We start from the raw sequence: 21,482 nt of genomic DNA, 5'->3' as shown, positions 1-21,482 counted from the left end.
TCCTGGCCTCGAGATGATGAGAAAATAAATGTCTGCTGGTTAAGCCACCTAGTCTGCAATATTTTGTTATGGCAGCCCTAGAAATGAACATACAACACGAGATTTATGAGTGACAGTGACACTGATATTATTTTGTTTTTCACATTTCTGGATTTATGATTCCCATAATCATCATCTTTATCATGCTTCAGGTCCTGAACTTGTCTAGTGGCCTCATTTCAGTTTGATGAAATTTCTATGCATGAAGATAGCAAAAATAAATGAATGTAGGCAGGCTCTCTTTGTTTTTTATTTTGAAGGCTGAGAATTTAGCATGACAGAGCACTGCACACACTCTCTGAGCTTCATTAGATGGAACTGACTCATGAAAAAAATCTAACAGCGGCCTCATTAGTCAGTCAAGGCAACACACACAAAAACACACACATATGTGCAAGCACACATACAGTGACACACACACACACACAACACATGGTCCTCTTTCCCCAGTACTGTATTTATTTCATTCTATTTTATTCTATTACACTTGAAAAATTGAGCACATACTGTAATATATGCCTTCATCATGTGTTCTTGTCTTATTTTGCCATTCCTCCTAGTCTTCCAAGAGGCAGATAGACACAATTTAGGGATTTTCACTGAAACTCAGTTAACTGGTCCAAGTTCAGTTAACTGGGCAATAGTATTTATAAAAAGAGTTTATGTTTAATAGTTTAGGTAGTTCTAGCTTATATAGTTTAATTTAGCACAGCGGTAGGGCATTTGCCTTACAAGCGGCCAACATGGCTGACCCGAGTTCGATTCCTCCGCCCCTCTCGGAGAGCCCGGCAAGCTACCGAGAGTATTCGATATGCCAGACACAGTAACAACAAAGTCTCCAATGGAGACGTTACTGGGCCCGCTCGAGCAAATCGACAATCAACGGGAGGGCCTTTACCTTTACCTTTACCTTTACCTATAGTTTAATTTCGATAGACAGGATTAATAGACAAAAGTAGGTTATTTTAAAGAGAATTAAAATTTACTAACAGAATTTTTTTGGAACTAAGACTAAATTTTTGGAACTCTTTATAAACTCCTTCTTTAAAGAACGGGATAAGGTAACTCATTTTAGTATGATGACAGCTGAACACAAAAATGTCATCTTCAATAAACTTTGAAAGGATGAGAATAATTATATCTAATCATAACCTGTCTTCCTTCTTTCTCTTTCTTTCTCTCTCCTTCCTCCCTCCCTCCCTCCTTCCTTCTTCCTTCCTTCCTTCCTTCCTTCCTTCCTTCCTTCCTTCCTTCTTTTTCTTCCCTCTCTCCCTCCCTCCCTCCCTCCCTCCCTCCCTCCCTCCCTCCCTCCCTCCCTCTTTCCCTCCCTCTCTCCTCCCTTCCTTTCTTTTCCTTTTTCCTTTTTCTCTTTCACTTTCTTTCTTGCTTTCTTCCTTTCCTCCCTCCCTCCTTCCTTCCTCTCCCCTTTTTCTGGTTGTTCAGGACTTGCTCCTAGCTGTGTGCTCAGGGATCTCTTTTAACAGGATTTGGGGTACCGCAGGAGATCAAACCCACCAACCTCATGCAAGGCAAACACCTCTGTGCTACCCATCCAGATAGACCCTAAGCATAACTTTCTACTTCTGTTTACAGACTGGACAAATTGGAAGTAGTAGAAATTGGAAGCAGTGGAGACATAAATTGGGGCAAAGGCAGGTTGACAAGGCTACGGTGGTACAGAGACAGACTGCAGGAGAGATCTTGTGGGCAGAGCTAAGGCTGGCAGATGCACAATTAACAGAAATCTGGCACCAATGTTGCATTCTAGGAATCAGGTTTAAATCTGAAATCAGGAAACCTCAAGCCACTCTGCTGAAGGCTATTCCCTTGTCACTATTTTCTGTTCCGCAGTGACTTACCTAGAAGCATCTTTAAGGTATTATTTATACACATTTATTATCCAATCATTCACTTAGGATTTCTAACTTTTATTTACCAAATCAATACTTTAATTCACTAATTGTTCTAGCAGAGGTACTTGATTTCTTTGGGTGTGAAGATGACTCCTTTATTACTTAGTGGCTGCTGATCCAATGGGAAAATGACATAATTTCTTATTTCTTGCTCTGTTAAATTGTTCTTGCTGATTGTTTTGGTTCTTTGTTTGGGGACCACACCTTGCAGTGATCATGGTTTACTCCTGTTCCTGCGCTCAGGGATCACTCCTGGTGAGCTCAAGGGACAAAATGCAGTGCCAGGGATGGGGCCCGGGTCAGTTCCCTGCTGTGCTATGGCTCCAGCCCAACACTTGTTCTCAGTCTCACCCAAACACTCACAGCTGTCTCTCTCCCCCACCCCCATGCCTGCCACCACGCCTATGCACAAAACAGCAAACAGCAAACAGCAAACTAGTCCACATACATCTCAAGAAACAGAAAAATACACATGGACAATAACCAGAATATATATATATATATATATATATATATATATATCGAAAACAAAGCTTGGGACCTGAGCTTGCAGCAAACCTAACCCCTATCTATAGTAAACCACCTCAAAATTTATTCTTCTATGAATCAGACTTATAAAATGGTCAAAGCTCTCTCTGGTGACCATTTGAGAGGCTAAGCAATAACTTCTTTTTAAAGTTATTTTTATTTTAGGCACCACGGTCTATACTACCAGCGTCATGCATCACACATTCCATCACACACTCTCCGCCAGTGTCCACTTCCCTCCATCATGGTCAGTGTCCCCCAAACCAACCCCCACTTACCTCCTCTGTGGCCAGCTTCCTACTAAAGATCATTTCTCATTTTCTATTGCTTCTGGGTGTTTGTTATACCCATACTTTGTTCTTTATATCTCACTTATATGAGAGATCATTCTGTGTTTCTCCCTCTTGTTCTGACTCTGCATGATACTCCAGATGCAGCCACATACCAGGAAATTGCATGATTTCATCTCTTAAGGCTGAGGAGTATTCCATTATGTATATGTACCAGTTTCTTTTTATAGTCATCTGTTCCTGGATATTTGAATTGTTTTCAGACTTTGGCTATTGTAAATAGTGCTGCAGTGAACAGAGAAGTGCAAACATCTTTACTGATAGAGTTTTTGGGTCCCTGAATAGGCCTGTTTACTAGTTTTTTGAGTAATGTTCATATTGCTTTCCAAAAGTTCTGGACCAGTGGGCATTCCTACCCGCAGTGAATGGGGTCCCTTTTTCTTCATATCTATGTCAACAATACTTAAAACACAGTTAGAACTTTACAAGAAACCAACCAACCCCATCAAAAAGAAGAGATAAACAGAAACTTCTTCAAAGAAGACATCCAGATGGCCAAAAGATAGATAAAAAAAAGATTCTCTGCACCACGAAATCATCATGAAAATGCAAATAGAAACAGCAATGAGATATTTCTCATTAGTGATATTGGCACACATCTTAAAGAACCAAGAACTAACCGATAACTTTTGATAACAGAAGTTCCAAATGTCCAGGACTGAAATAATAGCTGAGAATTTGCCTAATATTTGTCCCGGCTTCCTAGTTAGAATCAGCCATGAGAGTCAACCCTACAGCTGCAGTCACTTTGTGCCACACTCTGCTTTCCTTCAGGCCCTGAGAGCTCTGCAGGCCGACACCCTCCTGCCAACTTCCTGGTCCCTTCCCTGCTCACTCTCAGGGTAAGAACGGAACAACGAACGGCCAAAGGCAGTAGAGCCTGAGAACTGCTCTACGGGACTAAGCTCCAATTGGTAGGGTGGGGCGAGGTGGGGGATGGGGGTTAGTTTGGCAGAGGGTGTGGGCGTGGAAACCTTGCATCCATCCATGAAGCCAATCATAAGGTTCCGTCAATCACTGGTGCCTAAAATTTAAACAAAGAAAAGTTTCCTGCGCCTCCACCTGCATTTGAGTTTCTACCACAACTTAAGTTCCTGCCCTCTTGGTCTAGCAACGCTCAAAATAAAGAGTTGTTGCTTTTCTTATTAGGTTGGTCTTCATTTACTTTCCCAGTCTTTTCTTTTTTTGTCTCCTCTCTTCCAGTGTTGACTTTTTGGAGTCTTTATCGCAAAACAAACCAAAGATGACTCACGATTTCCTTCATTTGGTGATAGCTGCTACTGTCTTGTTGATTTCTTGCACCCACACTCTTAGCTAATGCTAATTAAAAATGAACTCTGAGAGATTATGCTCTTTGAACTGAGAAAGAAGCAGTGATGGAAAGAACACTTGGTACATCTAGAACACAGCGGCTGATGACCCCCATCAATGGGAAGAAGTGAGAAAGAAGAATCACATATTAAAGACGGCCAGGGTGTGTTGAATCCCAATGATGGGGAGTACAACCAAACTTTTAAAAGGAAAGAGTTAAAGTTTGAAGAGAAGATGGTCAGAAAATGGTCCTGTCCACAAACACACACAAACATATTCTCTCCTCTTCTTGAGCACAGAAACAGACTATCCTCCAAGACTCCTTTTCCTTTAGGCCTGAGGATGACGTTCCGGATGATGGGTCTAGCAGAGAAATGAATGCCCTTCTAAAGAGACCCATCAACAAAACTGTCCATTATCTCTTCCATACTCTGACACTCTGAATAACTGTTAATACGGTTTAGCCTAGCTCATATAATTTACTCAGCCATTTGCATTCCAAGGGACATGATAAAGGCTTTTTGGAGTATGCATTGTGCTCCAGACGTTACATCAGACCCCAGGAACATAAGCCTGGATAACACAAGGGGCTTTTGTTTAAGAAGCCTGCAAAGGGTATCATCAGCTAGACACCCCCATAATCAACACCCCAGGAGAGCTGGTTGGAAGCACCGAGACTATGTGTGGAGAAACACAGGAATTCTGGTTGGCGGCAAGAAGGGATTTCAGGTTTGGAAGCAGGTTAGAGTTACCTGAAGGATGATTCGAAGGTGGCCACTGGCAATAGCGCAGCAAGGAGCAAAGACAGGAGGTGAAAAATAAGACAACAAGAGAATCCAAGCACTGAGGAGGGTTTTATCGGTGGATTGTTCCACCAGTTATCTGATACTCAACTCACAGGTATGTGACACCCATCTCTGCAGTACTGACTAAAAGCACAGGGAATTTGCTGTTGCAAACTGTCCGTTTTCTGGATAATATGCCTAGGTGCAGGATACTTTCATTTGTACCGTGAGAAAGCAAGTGGTCTGTGCTCTAGTGAGCATTATCAGTGCACGGTTGGCCAATTGCTACGGAGAGAACGAAAAGGTCAGCCCTGAATGACGTCCCCAAACCTAGCACGACTGTATCGTAGGTGAGCTTACTCCTCTACCGGATTAGTTCACGACAACTCGACTGACAATTTTTTTTAGTAGGTTTCCCCGGAATTCCCAACTTCTATAGGGTGCCTGTGTGTCTTTATCTGTAAGAAAAGATGCAAAAACCCACAACAGCAGAACCTCTAGGTTCTGTACTGCAGGATTGATTCCTTTGGGTGACTGTTAATTCAGCCTCTGCTGTTGGGGGGACCACCAGGGAATGAATGAGAAACAAATTCTATTTTTTTTTGTTTTGTTTTGGAGCTACACCTGCAGTTTCCAGTGCTTACTCCTGGCTCCAGGCTCAGGGACCACTCTTGGAAGGGTTCGGGGGGCTCTAAGAGATGCTGGGAATTGACTCCAAGTAGAATGCATGCAAGACATGCATCATATCCATCATACTAACACTCTGGCTCCAGAATTCTAAAAATTCATTCTGATCTGTAGCTACTTCCACAAGGAAAGTCATTTTACATACTTGTTTCTGAGTTCATCTATTCAGTGCTCATTCAATTATCTCCTACCCTCATCTAGTTTGTCAGAGAAGTTAAAATTGAAGCCCTTCTTGGTGTTGGGGTGGGCTACCTCCCCACACCTCCCTGTACTTCCAGGGGACACACCCTACCACAAAGCCACTGCTGCCCAGTTAAAATTTTAACTCCAGCTGTACCACACAATTAATTATTCTGGATTTTCTGGAGTGACAGATCCAAATTTTATAACAATGAGAATTCAATAGTAGCATACCAGATTGGATGAGATGTAACATAGAAGCCAACCTATCTCAACTAACAAAGCATTAACACATTTTCTGACCATCTTCTCTTCAAACTTCAACTCTTTCCTTTTAAAAGTTTGGTTGTACTTCCCATCATTGGGATTCAACACACCCTGGCCGTCTTTAATATGTGATTCTTCTTTCTCACTTCTTCCCATTGATGGGGGTCATCAGCCGCTGTGTTCCAGATGTACCAAGTGTTCTTTCCATCACTGCTTCTTTCTCAGTTCAAAGAGCATAATCTCTCAGAGTTCATTTTTAATTAGCATTAGCTAATTAGTTCAGTGAGGAGAATACTTGCCTTGTATGCTTCCAACCCAGGTTTGATCCCCAGCATTCCATATGGTCCCCTGAATAACACCAGGAAAAATTCCTGAGTACAAAAGTACAAAGCCAGGAGTAAGCTCTGAGCATCGCTGGGTATGACCCCCAAAGACAAAATTACATACATACATACATACATATAAATACATATATATGTATATACCAAACACAACAAGTGAAACCATTAACTGAAAGCCCAGAGCAGCCCAAATACAATTTATTTCAAAAGATTGTTCCTTTTTCGGTTTGTTTTTCTTTTTTTCTTTAACTTCATCTGGATTTCATTCAGAGATACTCTACATCTAGACTTGTTCAGAGATATTTTACACATAATTCTTACTATACTGATCCTTCTTAGTCTGATATCACTCAAGATAGGGGCTTTAGCCCACAGTCACTGTCACTGTCACTGTCCTCCTGTTGTTCATTGATTTGCCCGAGTGGGCCCAGTAACGTCTCCATTGTGACAATTGTTACTGTGTTTAGCATATCAAATACGTCATGGGTAGCTTGCCAGGCTTTGCTGTGAGCCCACAGGCATAAAATAAAAAAAAAAAAAAAGAAATATCTGCAGGTCACTGCTGGAAAGCTGAAGGAAAACCAATCTTCCAAGGACCGAGCCTCAGTACTGCATCTCACATGGCAGATTGTGGACTCATCCAAAATGATTAACACAGTGCAGGGACTTTGAATGTTTCTTCATTTTTCTACAAATTTGTGTAGACCTACGTATACTCCGAGAAAGCCATATCAACTCTCTGAGATGCTGTTTCCTCATCCATAAACTCAGAAGAGAATTTGGGCCCATTCAGATTGTTGTGGGAATTGTGATTAATGCCGATAAGAATTAGTCTCGTGCGAGGCACAGTCTGTGTTCAATAAACGTAGCGCTGCTGATCAGTATTGATCGCTGTCTGTGAGAACTGCATCCGTAATTACCTCACTTAATGTTTGGAAGGCAATATGCTAAACACTTTGTAAAAATTTACTCTACCACTTAGGGTGTTAGGGCCAGAAAGCACAATGGTTAGTTGCTGGCCTTGCCTGCAGCCAAACGGCATTGGTTCTCTGTAAGGCACGTGCCCCCCTGAAGACTGCCAGGAGTGACCCCTGAGCACTGACACTTGGTGCAGTCCAACCCATGCACCTCCCCCAAAAGACACAGTATTGGTCCTGGTCATTAGGTAATGAATATCTCTTCAATTTTTAAAAGCCTGGTTACACATACTACATATTACACTATCTATGATAGCACAAAAGAATCAACTGCAGTTGAAAACTGTCTTTTCTTTATGGTGCTAAACATCTTCACCATTTTCCTGTGGGGCTACTATGACTATCATTTTACCTACTTGCTTTACTTAGACGCAAATAAATTTCTTTGAAACTTATCATGTAACGTTCTCATCTGCTAAATCTCAAATAAAAAAGGTGAAAATATGGCAAGTCCTCTCAACATAAATGTGAATGACTAATTTATGGAGTCTCTTTTCATTCCTTCCTATCATTTTAATATCTCAAAGGCAAGAACATAATGTACTCATGATGGTAAAATCAATAGACTTGTGGATGGTTTAACAACCTCTTCTTATAATTATCCATTACCCATTTGTTGATATCATGAACAGCTAGTAGGGACAGAGCCAAACTGTGCTGCTTTTTTTCTTTTTTTTTCTTTCTTCTCTAATCTCTAGTCCTCGCTGGGGCCCCTTGGAGAGGAGCGGGTTGAGTTTCTCTCCCCACCCCGACCAGGGCTCCAGCAGCCGAAGACCTCCAGGACCAGCCACCACCATGCTGAGACCACTCTCTGCACACATGAAGGTACGAGCAGAGGAACAAATGCATGCGGGTCCTGGGGCTGAGATCTCCAAGCCTGCTCAGATCTGGGCTGAGCATCCTCCACCCAGATCCTCCAAATTCCAGTAGGCGGAGGTCACACCCACCAACTGGCCCCCTTGGCGCCGTGTAATCCCATCAACGGCCAAGACTCAGAGACTATAAAAACCAGCTCCCGGACATCTTATTATCTCACTCCTACTTTGGACAAACTGGCAGGCTACCGAATGTAGCCTGCCCACACGGCAGAGTCTGGCAAACTCCCCGTGGTGTACCCAATATACCAAATACCAGTAACAATGATGGGTCTCATTCTCCTTGAATATGGCACTTTTTAAAAAAATCTCAGGTTTAGGACGAAGGAGACATTAGTGGGGCCTGCTTGAGGCAATCGACGAATCGACTCTAATCTCTTACATTTAATTATTCTTTAGCCTAAACTATTGCTTTTTAAATTAACATTAAAGAGAAAATGAGCTGTCTGCATATATACACAACAGCAGAATATACAATATGCTAACAAACTTTTTACAAAATTATTCCCTCTGCAGAACCTTGTTATAGCAGTAGGAAAAAGGTGTCATGTGAAGTGCAAAAATGGAAGAGATTCTGGGACGTCCCTTCCCTCTCAAGTTTAAAAAGCTATTAATGGATCATCCTCTGTAATGGTATTTACAGTGGCCTTAAAAATTTTAATTAGAATATAATAGAAAAGTAGAAAATTGTTGAAAGGGAAAACAATATAGTCTATCATACTCCTTTAGTTCTTGCTACATGTCAGTCATAACTGAGTGGATTTTTCAAGTAGTCATAATAATTTTGCCTATTAATTTATTTTTTATCTCTGTCACTTGCTATTAATGTGTCTATATCTCTAAATCTTTTTATCTCTCACCTTCTATCTACCATTGGTGATATGACTCACCTCTGCATTCAGAATAGTCTTGATCTCTCTGGAGGCTATAACTCACCGCTGGGACCAAAGGTCTAGAATATAATTCTCTTGCCAGTAACTGGAGTTCTCCTTGCTCTATAGGATTTGTTTGTTTGGGGGTCATACCTGGTGGTGTTCAGGGATTATTCCTGACTCTGCGCTGAAGGGTCATTCCTGGTGAGTGGTGCTCAGGAGAAGCCCATAATGTAGTAGGGATGAAACCTGGGTTGGCTGCATGCAAGGCAAATGTCTTACCCCTTACTATCTCTCAGCTCCAGTCATATTTTCTCTAGTAGCTTTTGCTTGGCAGCACAAAGGTAGAGATCAGCTGATGCAAACTGGTATCCAATGGAGGTGTGGGGGTGTACAAATTATTTCAAAAGAAATGCTTCAAAGTCATTGAAGTTAATACAGTCTATGCAATCCGGAGTAGTGGTCAGAGTGGATAGAACCACATAGCAGATGGGACTTTTGGGGGATGAGAGACAATATATACTATATACATTGATCATTTGATCACTTGACATCCTGCTACTCATCGACTTGCTCGAGCGGGTGCCAGTAACATCTTCATTCATCTCTGTCGCGTGAAAGTGTAGCCCAATGGCGTCGGCTTGTTCTGGGAACACGAAGAGAAGATCGGAACACCGATCATTCAGGGTCTTGACGAAGAAGTCTGACCATCTCGTAGGTGGGTGGCTACGCCATCTTTTGACGTCTCATGGAATCCAGTCGGTTATGGTCTAGTCCAGCAGTTGTCTCCAAATCTCATTACATGTCCAACCCATCTGATTTTCGATGCCTTGGCAAACGAGACAGCATCCCTGATTCTTGATCATCGATGAATGTCGGACTCTGGATTCTTTCTCTCACTTGAGTGAAGCATGATAGCTCTTTAGATTCCTCTTTGGGAGACCCGAATAGCGTTCTCATCCTGTTTTCGTAAGGACCAGGTCTCTGAGGCATATGTTAATGGAGGGAAAATGGTGAAATCGAAGAGATGTACCTGGAGCCGGAGGTTCTTTGTCCTCTTAGCTATTTCTTCGACACTCTTGAAGGCGTTCCAAGTTGCTCTCTTCCTCCTGCACAACTCAGGTGCCAGGTCATTCGTCTTCTCAACCTAGGTACACATAACTGTTACTTTCAGAGATGTTTGTTCCATTGAGAGTGAATGGAATGTCAGGAACGAGCCCGTTTCTCATAAACATTGTCGTCATGAGATTTAGCTATAGTCTGACCTTTCCACAGTCACGGTCGAAGTTGGCCAGCATTTCTGCTGCTTGGCTAATGTTTGGTGTTATTATAACAATGTCATCAGCAAAACAGAGGTGGTGTAGTTGCCGACCATCTATTTTCACTCCCATTCCTTCCCATTCCAGTCATCGCATGACGTTCTCAAGGGTGGCACTGAAGAGGTTCAGCGAACCTTGCCAAACCCCTCTCTTGAATGGATGATCACTTCCTTGCAGAATGGTGAGATCCTGGTAGTGAATCCATAATACAGCTCACGGAGGATCCTGATGTACTGAGTTTGAATGCCCTATTTGGCTAGGGCTTTGATGACTGCTTCAGTCTCAACAGAATCAAAGGTCTTCTCTAAATCAATGAACATTAGACAGAGTGGCATCTTGAACTCCCAAGAAACTTCAATGAGGTTGGTTATCATGTGGATATGGTCGATTCTGCTGAATCCTTTTTGGAACCTGGCTTGTTCTCATGGTTGTCCTTCGTCTAGTGTTATGCCAGTCCTATTCAGGATGATTCGAGTGAACAGCTTGTAGACGACAGAGAACAGGCAGATTGGGTGAGACTTCCAATGTCGTGGAAGTCTCCCTTCTTTTATAGTAGTACAGTCCTGCTAGTTTTCCATTGGGACAGAACCTTGCATTCAGACAGGTAGTGCGGGTAGTGCGTGAAGAGTTGAGCCAGTGTATTGATGAGTACTGATGGCAGGTTCTTTAGGTGTTCGGGTCTGACCTTGTTTGAGCCAGGTTCTGTACACTTCTTTACCGACAAAATGGCATGTCAGATTTTGGAAGGGAGAACGTTGGGAATGACATATCCATCCTGCAGAATTTGGTATGTGAGCAGATGGATGTGTCTATCTAAGAGATCTGAGTAGAAGTCATGGATAATCTTCTCCATTGCCCTTCTGGAAGATGTGATAGATCCATCAGGACGTCAGAGGGCAGTCATCTTGGTCTTGTAGTTGGCGAAGGACAGGCGGGCATTATGAATACTTTTCCCGGCTTCTGCTGCATCTACCAGCACTGCTGCTCTTCTCTCTTTGAGGTCTTCCTTGATCGCATCTCTGCACTGCTTTGCAAGCTCAGATGTTTGCTTGCGGTTGCCTGAGGCATGCGCCAAACCACGTTGGCGAATAAGCTCAAGAGTTTTCGAAGACAGGCATTTTTTTTGTGGCTAATATCTCATCGGCAGACCTCCACTACCTCCACAACCTAATTGCCGCCACATTCCAGGACGCTTTCTGGACGCTCAGGCAGTGACTGACACACGAGTGAAGCCCCACAGAACCAGGTAAGTGGAACTCTGTGACCTTGGACTCCAGACTCAACGGGACCCAGGAACAAAGATCCTCTGCCTGCTCCCACCAATCTCCGGTGACCCAGGGATTAAACCCATAAGCCCCACCCTACCCTGCCATGTCTGCTTCCACTAATCTCCAGGGACCCAGGGATTACACACAGAAGACCCACCCTACCGGTACCAGATAAATACCTCATCAGCAGACCTCCACTACCTCCACTACCTCCACTACCCAGCTGTTGCTATGTTCCAGGATGCTTTCCAGACTGTGCGGCCACAAAGCGCCACGTGACACATCATAAGATACTTAATACCCATCTTCATATTTGATGGGGCTCAAATATGGTTTGAACCAGGGAACACCTTCAAGGGCGATTAGAGGCCACCCTAAAAGCCTCTATCCCTCTCGGAGAGTCTGGCAAGCTATGGAGAATATCCCGCCTGCGCGGCAGAGCCTGGCAAGCTATCTGTGGTGTATTCCATATGCCAAAACCAGTAAATGCAATTTTATACATATAGCAACATAAATAACTCTGATATATCTATATATATCATTAAGTCTCAAAATTGTGTCTTCAGAAACAAATCACAGCTACACTCTTGACCTCTCTGAGCATACAAATATTGCATCTCTACCCCACAGGAGCAGCACCAATCACATACAGAAGTGATTAAGTACCATTCAAGTACCACTGTCCTCTCCCTGGTTAATTGCTCATGTAACAGATTTTGCCTTCATGACAGCTTGTGGATTCTGAGACCATTTTCCTTTAAGATGGTTCCTAGGCAAAATAACAAACAGAAATCTGAAATCAGCTTTCTATAGAAAGGAACTTCACAGAGCTAAAACCTTGATTTTAAGTTTACCCTAGAGACATCTCGGCACAGGTGTAAATAAATATGCTGATCATTCTTATTCCATCACAGCTCACAGTCAGGGGGCGTCCACTTATCCACTTACTTCTTCATTTGTCAAATATTGAGGGCCTCCGTGTCTGAGACACTGTTCTAAGCACGAGGGGACACAATAAGGGAAAAAAACAAAGTTTCTCACGGAGCTTCCTCTACGGGAAAGAGACAAGAACAATAAACAAATGAGCAGAAAATCTGCCCGCACTGGCAAAGTAAGGAAAGACACATAAAGGAGCGGAAGGAGGTCAGGAATGGCACCGGATGCTGGATGAGGCAGATTTTGAGAGAGGGAGAGCCGGGAGGGCAGGTGGGGTAGAGCATCCGGGGAGTGAACAAAGCAATGCCCTGAGTCACATGATCCTCAGGTGCTCATGCAGCAGGTGAGGCCAGAGTTAAACGGAGTGTGATGAGAAAGAGGTACAAAGGATAACAGGACCATGAGAAGGTCAAGAAATGCGAGGGCCATGAAGAGCCCAGCAGTTCAGGGCTTCTGCCCAGTTAACAGTCCCGTAGGGGAAAGGACAGAAACCTGCACAGAATCACTCAGGGTGGAGGATGTTCTGGCCTCCTACCCGATAGCCCATTAGTCTTTTCCTGATTTTGACAGGAGGAGGAGGAGGAGGAGGAGGAGGAGGAGGAGGAGGAGGAGAAAGGGCCCTCCTGGGCCTTTGGTACCTTTCTGCACACTTGAGTGAGGCATGGTGGTTGCACTGGGAAAGACGTGTTGGGTGCGCAGGGCACTTTAGTCTGGATTCGGGAAGGCGCCCATTCCAGAATGCGGCCCCCACAGTAAGCCGGCGGCGCCTGGTACTGACTAACTCAACAAATTACCCCGGCTGACCTGCACGGTGCAAGGAATGGAGAAACCCATGCTTTGGAAGAACAGTGATTGCACACCTTAATGAAGAATGGCGAGGGTTAGAGAGAGAATATCTGCAAAATGCTTTCCCATCTTCGGGTGACAAGGTGTAATATAAATAGCATTACAGTGATTGCTCGGAATATGCATTATATATTCACATATAATTTCAGTTTCGAAAACTTAATGATATATTTCTGTATTTATTTCCGTCTTATTCCTAGAAAATCGTTTGCTCTTTGGAGGTGGCTGAGCCTGAGGGGAGGAGGCTGGACTGGAGGGGAGAAACGGAGCCTGAGGGGAGGAGGCGGAACCTGAGGACAGGAGACTGGGCCTGAGGGGGGGAGGCTGAGCTTGAGGAGAGGAGGTTGAGTCTGAGGGGAGGAGGCTGAGCCTGAGAAGAGGAGGTTGAGTCTGAGGGGAGGAGGCTGAGCTTGAGGGAGGAGGTTGAGTCTGAGGGGAGGAAGCAGAAGCTGGGCCTGAGAGGAGGAAGTTGAGTCTGAGGGGAGAAGGCTGAGCCTGAAAAGAGGAGGTTGAGTCTGATGGAGGAGGCTGAGCTTGAGGGGAGGAGGTTGAGTATGAGGAGAGGAGCTGGGCCTGAGGGGAGGAGCTTAGCCTGAGGGGAGGAGACTGGGCCTGAGGGGAGGAGACTTAGCCTGAGGGGAGGAGGCTGACCCTGATGGGAAGAGATTGGACCTGAGGGGAAGAGGCTGAGCCTGGGGGGAAGTGGCTGAGCCTGAGGGGAGGAGGCTGAGCTCAGGAGAGGTGGGTGGCAGAGGACAGGGGTCAGAGCACTGCCCTCAGTGCCTTCACAGATGCTGTTCTTTCAGAAGGGCAAGAAAATCCTCCCATCCCCCCTTTCACTGAGAAAGATTTAAAACAAGAACCTCAGAGGCAGAATGGCCTGAGAAGCAAACTGAGGCAGCCAATTCTGTGGGGAGAGAAGATGTTGGGAGAGCAGGACTGAGTTGAGAATTCACACCAACACAACGAGATGTGGGGCTGCAGAGGGTCTGAGACACTAGTTGTGTACTGGTGTCTCTGACGAGAGAACAATCTAGGAGGCCTCTATTTTGGTGAGAAAGAAGTTATCCCCAGGAGGCTGGAGCCTTTTGACCACAGGATCTGAAGTTGTTTGAGGCATCTGGCTCACACAGTACCCCCCTTGCCCAAGACAGTTTCTGTGATTCTCCATCCTGGGTCCCAGAGACTGCAGAGGAACAATTGGGTTCTGATGCCACACGGCTACTGTGTAATCTGCCCCAGCTTGCTAGAACGAGTACGGCAGGCTGGCGGCTCCAACCAGTGGCTTTCACGCTCCAGACCGAAAACTGAGGTGGGTCTGAAGGTGTGAAAGGGTTGAAAACCACCAGAAGAACCAACATTCATGGTTCTGGAGGATGAAAAATTCAAGATCCGTGTGTCGCTGGATACAGTTCCAGGAAGGATTCTCTTACTGCCTTGCCAAAGTTTCTTTGACTACTGAGTGTTCGCATAATCTTTCCATACCTGTGTCTACTCAGTCAGAGAGAGCTCCGGTCTCTTCATCATCTTCCTAAAACGCTAAGCCCATTCTCAGCGCTCCACGCTCATGACCGCATCTGAACCTACTGATCTCCCCAAGATCCCCCAACTCCAATACCATCATATTAAAGGATGGGCTTCCGTGTGCATCACAGGGGCTAAAGGAAGGTACCATATGAAAACCATAAACCGATCATTAACTACTCAGTCTCAGGCAAGTTATCAAAGCTCTTTGGGCTGTTTCCCTGGGAGTTTCTCAGTGAATTTCTCTTTTTGCATGGATAAATGTTGGCAATTTATATGGAAAATTTGTTCAGAGAAATATCAGTGCCAGACTACTTAACATGTTTCATTAGTGAAACAATTTATCAATATCTGGCCTATTTATTAATCTCTATGAAACAACTGCATGTTCTCCGGTAATATTATGCAGTCAAACTCATTTTAAATCTTAAGATGGTTTTCAGATGACATATGGGAAATTTTGGTTTTGACCTTGTTCATCAAAGTTTCTCAACCTAGTGCTCTCATTAGCTCTCATTATATGAATACTAATATCGCTCTTTTCCAGGGCATGTAAAAGATATCTGTAGCAATCTAAAAAAACACAGACTTCACAAAAATATACTTGTTTTGTAAGGCTCTCTATTCTCCAGTGGGGAGAATTTAATGTTATCAGAAACATCTCTTGCTTCAGAGGAATGGCCTTTTAGCCTATTAATGACCAAAACTTATATTTAAAGTTCTTGAATTTCCTACACCCCATGGAGAGTCAATGTAGCATTTATAGAAGAAAATCTGCTTAGCTGCCTGTTTCCAACCAATTTTATTTTCAAAGAGAGCTTGAAGCTTTACTTTGCCTGCTTTGCATGAGCCCAGAGAACAATTTTTAAAGGTTGCCAAAGGCCATTTTCCATCAGTTTTGAAAATCCTGACAGTTTTGTTTCTATTACTCTTCAAACAATGGAGGGCTGGCTTAGGTGCAAAGGAACTCAAAATAGAAGAGCTTTAAACTAACACTTATTGAGGCAATAGTTACATTTGTGAAAGAAAGACAAATAATTTAGGGTCCTAGAAATAAGACCCAGTGAGTGTCCTCAACATTAGAAAACATGTTTTAAGTTACCTTGAGTCATAGAATTGTAGAACTGGTGAGACCTATATATAGTTTGACCTATATCTCATTGGACATAATGTCAGAGAGAGCTCTGAGCTCATCCGATCTGACACACTCATTTTCCAGAGAAGGAAACTTTTTTTTTTTATGGAGAACTTCAAAGCTTTCCTTGAGCTACACAATCAGTAAACATCACAACCGGAAATTGGGTATCATGATTCTTAGTGCATTATTCTTTTCTCTCTATACATTTTCCCTCTCTTTTCCAACCTTTAATATAATATAGTTTCTCTAAAATCTCACATGGCCAAAGTCTAATGATAGAAGCACTAAAGAGTCACTCTCCTAATTATCAGAAAAATGCTTTCAATACCTCTAAGTCAATTATATCGATCTAGATCACTGGATCTTAATCTCACCACTCTTCTCCTCTGTAGAAATATCTATTAAAATATTCTACTCAGTTATTTTTTACTAGGCTGTCTTTGTTATTAACTTGCATGACTTCTTCACAGAACTTGGATATAAACTTTTAATCGGATGTATCATGTGCAAATATGTTTTTTCATTTAGTAGGCGGTCTTTTCCATCTGGTCTACTTTTGCCCACCGCACAAAACTTTTTCAATTTAACATGCTCCCAACTGTTAATGGTTACTCTCATTTCACTTGCTGTAGAGGTGAAGTTTCCCAAATCACCTGTAAGGCTAATATCACAAAACATTCCTCCGTAGGTAATTAATCTTCTATATTAATCTTCTGTGTTTGGGATCTTCTAGATCGGGCCTTAATGCCTTTGGGATTTATTTTCTAATGTGCTGTGAGAGAGTATCCCTTTGTCATTCTTTTTCCTTCTACCCAATTACTCCAAACACTTTGAAGAGACTCTTCTCTCTCCACTATATGGTCTGAGATCTTTTTTCAGAAGTAAAACATGGGCTGGAGCGATAACATAGCGGGTAGGGCGTTTGCCTTGCACGTGGCCGACCTGGGTTCCCCCGTCCCTCTTGGAGGGCCCGGCAAGCTACCAAGAGTATCCCGCCCGCACGGCAAAGCCTGGCAAGTTCCCCGTGGCGTAGTCGATATACCAAAAACAGTAACAACAAGTCTCACGATGGAGATGTTAGTGGTGCCCCCTCGAGCAAATCGATGAACAATGGGAGGACAGTGCTACAGTGCTAAATGTGAGTTTATTTCTGGTTAAAATCAATCCCTAAGCAGTGCTGATTTTTTTTCTTTCATTTTAAACTGGAAGTGCTGCTGCAAATACATAACAGAAGATGCAGTCTTTGTTCTCCTGACATTCATTTACAATCAATACTTACTTATTTGATAAAACACTAAGTATTTTCTGTTCTCACTATAGGCTCTGAGGCATAAAACATTTATACAACTAGTAAAATTTAAAATGAGACTGTCAGAATTCCAGCACAAAAAACATGCATGTGGGTGAGTGTTTTTTTTTTCTTTCCCCTACAAACTTTAAGAATATGAAAGCATGTAAGCATATAGTGGAATTGTTGTATTTTATACTCCAGGAAGTTGTGCAGAGTAATCAGAAATCTATTAACTGTGTTTGGTTTCAGCTTGAATTCTTCAAACAGATTGCAGTAGTGTGGTTCTTCTGTGACATCCAGAATCTCAAGCAAGCTGTCGCCTCTGACACTGGCTATTAGAGAATGTGTGGAGAGTCTCTGACTAGGAATCTACTTTCCCGGCATAAACAATATTCCCTATGGGAGGCCCATGGGAAAAAGCAGCAAACTTTGGTAGTCATGAGATTTGCAAGGACAACTGAGGTAGCGAAAAATTCAGTTCCCTAGGGTAGGACCCTCAGTGCAGGGACAAACAGAAGAACAGGTGTGGTCTGATTTCCCAGCTTGTGATTGCCATGTATGTGTCCTTAGAACACGTTTAACACACCCTTTCTTCACAGAACAACCTGGACCCCAACCTGCATTTCCAACACCAGGGATGGGATTTTCCAGAAGCGTTTCTGGTGGTGATGCTGTGTTGATCAATGCGTGAATATTCCTTCCTAGCTGAGAAAAGGACCACCTGCCCTGTAAGAATGTTTGACAAGGGCATTGGAGAGTCATTTACAGACTTTGCCTGTAACACAGAGAAAGCACTTGAAGGGCGCATTTTATACAGCACTCTAAACCGCTGACATCCTCATCTACGACCACTGTGTGTGGCGGAGACGCGTGGACCAACTGTGACAGGATTCTATACACTGATTACTTGGCTATTAATAAGAAGTTTCAGTGTGTTTAGAATTTGTTGAGGTCCATCCTCACAGGGGATATAATACATTTTGTTTTGGAAAAGAAGGGCAAATCTGTAAGAACAGAAAGAGCACAATCTCTCCCTCTCTTTCTCTTGATGGAGAGAAGTAGAGTGAAAAATTTGATCTTTATCAATTTAACAACGTCTGGGCTGAAAGCACTTTCATTTGTTGAAGAGAATGATAAGACGAAGCAGAAGTGGGAGAGGCGAGATCAGGCCATGACTCACAGCAGAACAGGAGATGACCTTTGAGGGGTCGTCACCAAGCACTGCGTTGGGTCACAAAGACAAGGGCCTTGGTCTTGCTGGCTTTGATCTTTTTTCAGGAGCAAGTGACCCGCAACTGGCATTAAAATTTATCAGAATTCCCTGTGGGAAGAGTCTTATCCTGCCCTAAAATAAATGCGATAGAATTTCTCTGGTTTTAGTTCTTTATAGTTTGGGCTGGAGCGATAGCACAGCGGGTAGGGTGTTCGCCTTACAAGCGGCCAACATGGCCGACCCGAGTTCGATTCCTCCGCCCCTCTCGGAGAGCCCGGCAAGCTACCGAGAGTATTCGATATGCCAGACACAGTAACAACAAAGTCTCCAATGGAGACGTTACTGGGCCCGCTCGAGCAAATCGACGATCAACGGGAGGGCCTTTTACCTTTTAATGATTAGTTTGAAAAACTAATAAGGTTCGGTATTCATCTACTGGCATTTTAATTGTTGCTGTAAAATAAATCCAGTAAAATTATTTGCAGAAGTGTGCTTCCGTACCATTGATGTGGTCCATGGTACGCAACTGATTGTTTGGGAGAGAAGCACTCGGAAAGAACCTTTCCATCGTTGCCTCTTGTGTGGTCTCATGATGAATTGAAAGATAGTGATAATTCAACTGCTACCATTCAACTGAGAAAAGAATAGCATATATGCACACAAAAGAAAAATATAGCACAGTAACTAATTTTTTTAGATCATCCAATACTCCATGTTTTGCAAATGATTTTAAAACTCTTGTAGAAGGTAGTAAAAATGGAACAAATTGATTTGACTTTTGTTTTCGACTCTCCCTTATGCTTTAATGTCATATAATGTCATATTTTATTGGTTCAATTTTAGTTAACTGAAGACAAGGCTGACTCTTTCCTTTCTGCCTCCTGCCTGGATATAGCAAGAGAAGGTAGGCTGAAGGCTCTGAGATCAGAAATCACTTGTGCTCAACTCATTTGGGCCCTGCTTTTTTGGTTTTATTCACATTCATTCTCTCCTATATCTTCTGCCTCTAATTATCCTGCTGGGTGTGGACACGAGCTTCCCACTTTTCATGTTGCCCCAGAGATTTTGAGAGGAGTTTCTTCGTTCAAAGAAAGCTTTCATGTAGACCTACTATCATTCATCAATGACCAACAATCTTTTCAAGCATAAGCAATTTAACCCTCACTGATTTGTAGTTATAAAGCAACTCATCTTGGGGAAATGGCCATTTTGGAGAGGACAGAAACTTAGCCATTTGTGCAAAAGACAGAACTGACAGATCTTCCTGATGATCTTCAAATGATGATTTTTTATCATTTCCTCACCCGGCATCTGTGGCAAAAGATCGTGTTGTGACCTCTTTCCTTAGTCCACTACTATAGACTCAGAAATGACTTATGGTCCCATAGACAGCTCAAATCACGGAACCGAACAAAAAGTCCCTGCTTCCCAGAACGCATGCTTTAGACTTTTTGGTTTGAGAAAACAGGCAGATTAAAGGCAAGTAGGTCCTGCACTTACCTCCCTCTCTCTCCCTTTCTGCCTCTTCTCCCTCCCTCTCTCCGAATAGGAATTTCAGCAGACCTCCCTCTCTTAATGTCAAGGCTCTAACTTTACAATGATGCCATGGAACCATTTCTTTTGCTATGATTATGCGAGCAGCTGCTGTTGCTCTAAAGAGTTCTCTTCTTAAAAAGACACTGGACATTGTGAATTAAGTCAAAAATTTCTACAAATGTGCAGAAATTAAATGTTCGAAAAGGAAGGCATTTTTTTCAAGGTTTATTTACTCTGATTCTATATGGGGCAAATATGGATTTTTTTCATGTGGGAGGAAACCGATACTTCTACAGAATTTCAAAGGCTCTGATACCCATTGGATTGCCAGGTAGTACTACAGGCTGTGGAAAAAGAACTGCCCTAACTAATAATGACAAGGAAAACTAGTACACAATATAAAAATGTATCAGGTGTTCAAGCAAAGCAGGCTTTGGAAAGAGAAAACAATACATTTGTTTTAGAGATGAGCACATTGCATTGGCATATTTCCTTAATGGTGACTTGAGCAAAACATCTATAAAATCCTGAAAGCAAGCAATTCTCGTTCATTTTGTATAGTTTTAATGCATCTTTCACATTTGATAAGATATGTGAGGGGCAGAAGCATTTTAACAATGTCTTTATACTCATTCTGATCATCCTAAGCTATTTTATTAAAATCACTTGTAGGATGGTGGACTTCGTTCATGGCTTTGATATTCAGATTTGGATTTATCTTTTTTTAAAGTGAATATTTTCACTAATCCAGTTTTCAAATGATTAATAAGAAAGTCACTTAATATCTCACAATTTTGTATTATATACAAATGAGGATTATATACCTCATTTACCAGCTGCATAACTAATTTATTTAATAGTGTTTTATGTCTCAAAGAATAATAGGTCAATAGTGGCAACAAAGACAGTATTCCATAGAAACCCAGCTGAAGAGTTAGCTGTCACTTACATGCAATTTGAAATTCAAAACTCCCTTTAGGATTCAGCAGTTGAAAGCAGTTTTGACTGCATTTATGTTAACCTTGAATTTGTATTATTTTCAGCTTCTGATGACACTAGAAAAGGATAATATTAGTGGAAGCAGATGATAGAAAAAGATTATAATTATACCTACCAGGACATCCAGAGATAGCTTTACCTAGCAGGGAGGGCATTTGCCTTGTACGATGCTGGACCAGGTTCGATCCCCAGCATCCCGTTTGGTCCACCAAGCACCACCAGGAGTAATTCCTGAGTGCAGGGCCAGGAATAACCCCTGAGCATCGTTAGGTGTGACTTAAAAAAAA

At 42.8% G+C, this 21,482-nt stretch overlaps 1 protein-coding gene across 1 annotated transcript in view; it reads right to left on the bottom strand.

Moving 5' to 3' along the window:
• Positions 1 to 21,482, bottom strand: part of XKR4 (XK related 4) — a 393,897-nt gene that overhangs the window by 232,513 nt on the left and 139,902 nt on the right.

Source organism: Sorex fumeus, unplaced genomic scaffold, assembly GCF_029834395.1.
Source record: "Sorex fumeus unplaced genomic scaffold, SorFum_2.1 ptg000002l, whole genome shotgun sequence".
In the NCBI taxonomy this organism is placed as follows: domain Eukaryota; kingdom Metazoa; phylum Chordata; class Mammalia; order Eulipotyphla; family Soricidae; genus Sorex; species Sorex fumeus.
This window is presented reverse-complemented; position numbering and strand designations above follow the sequence as displayed.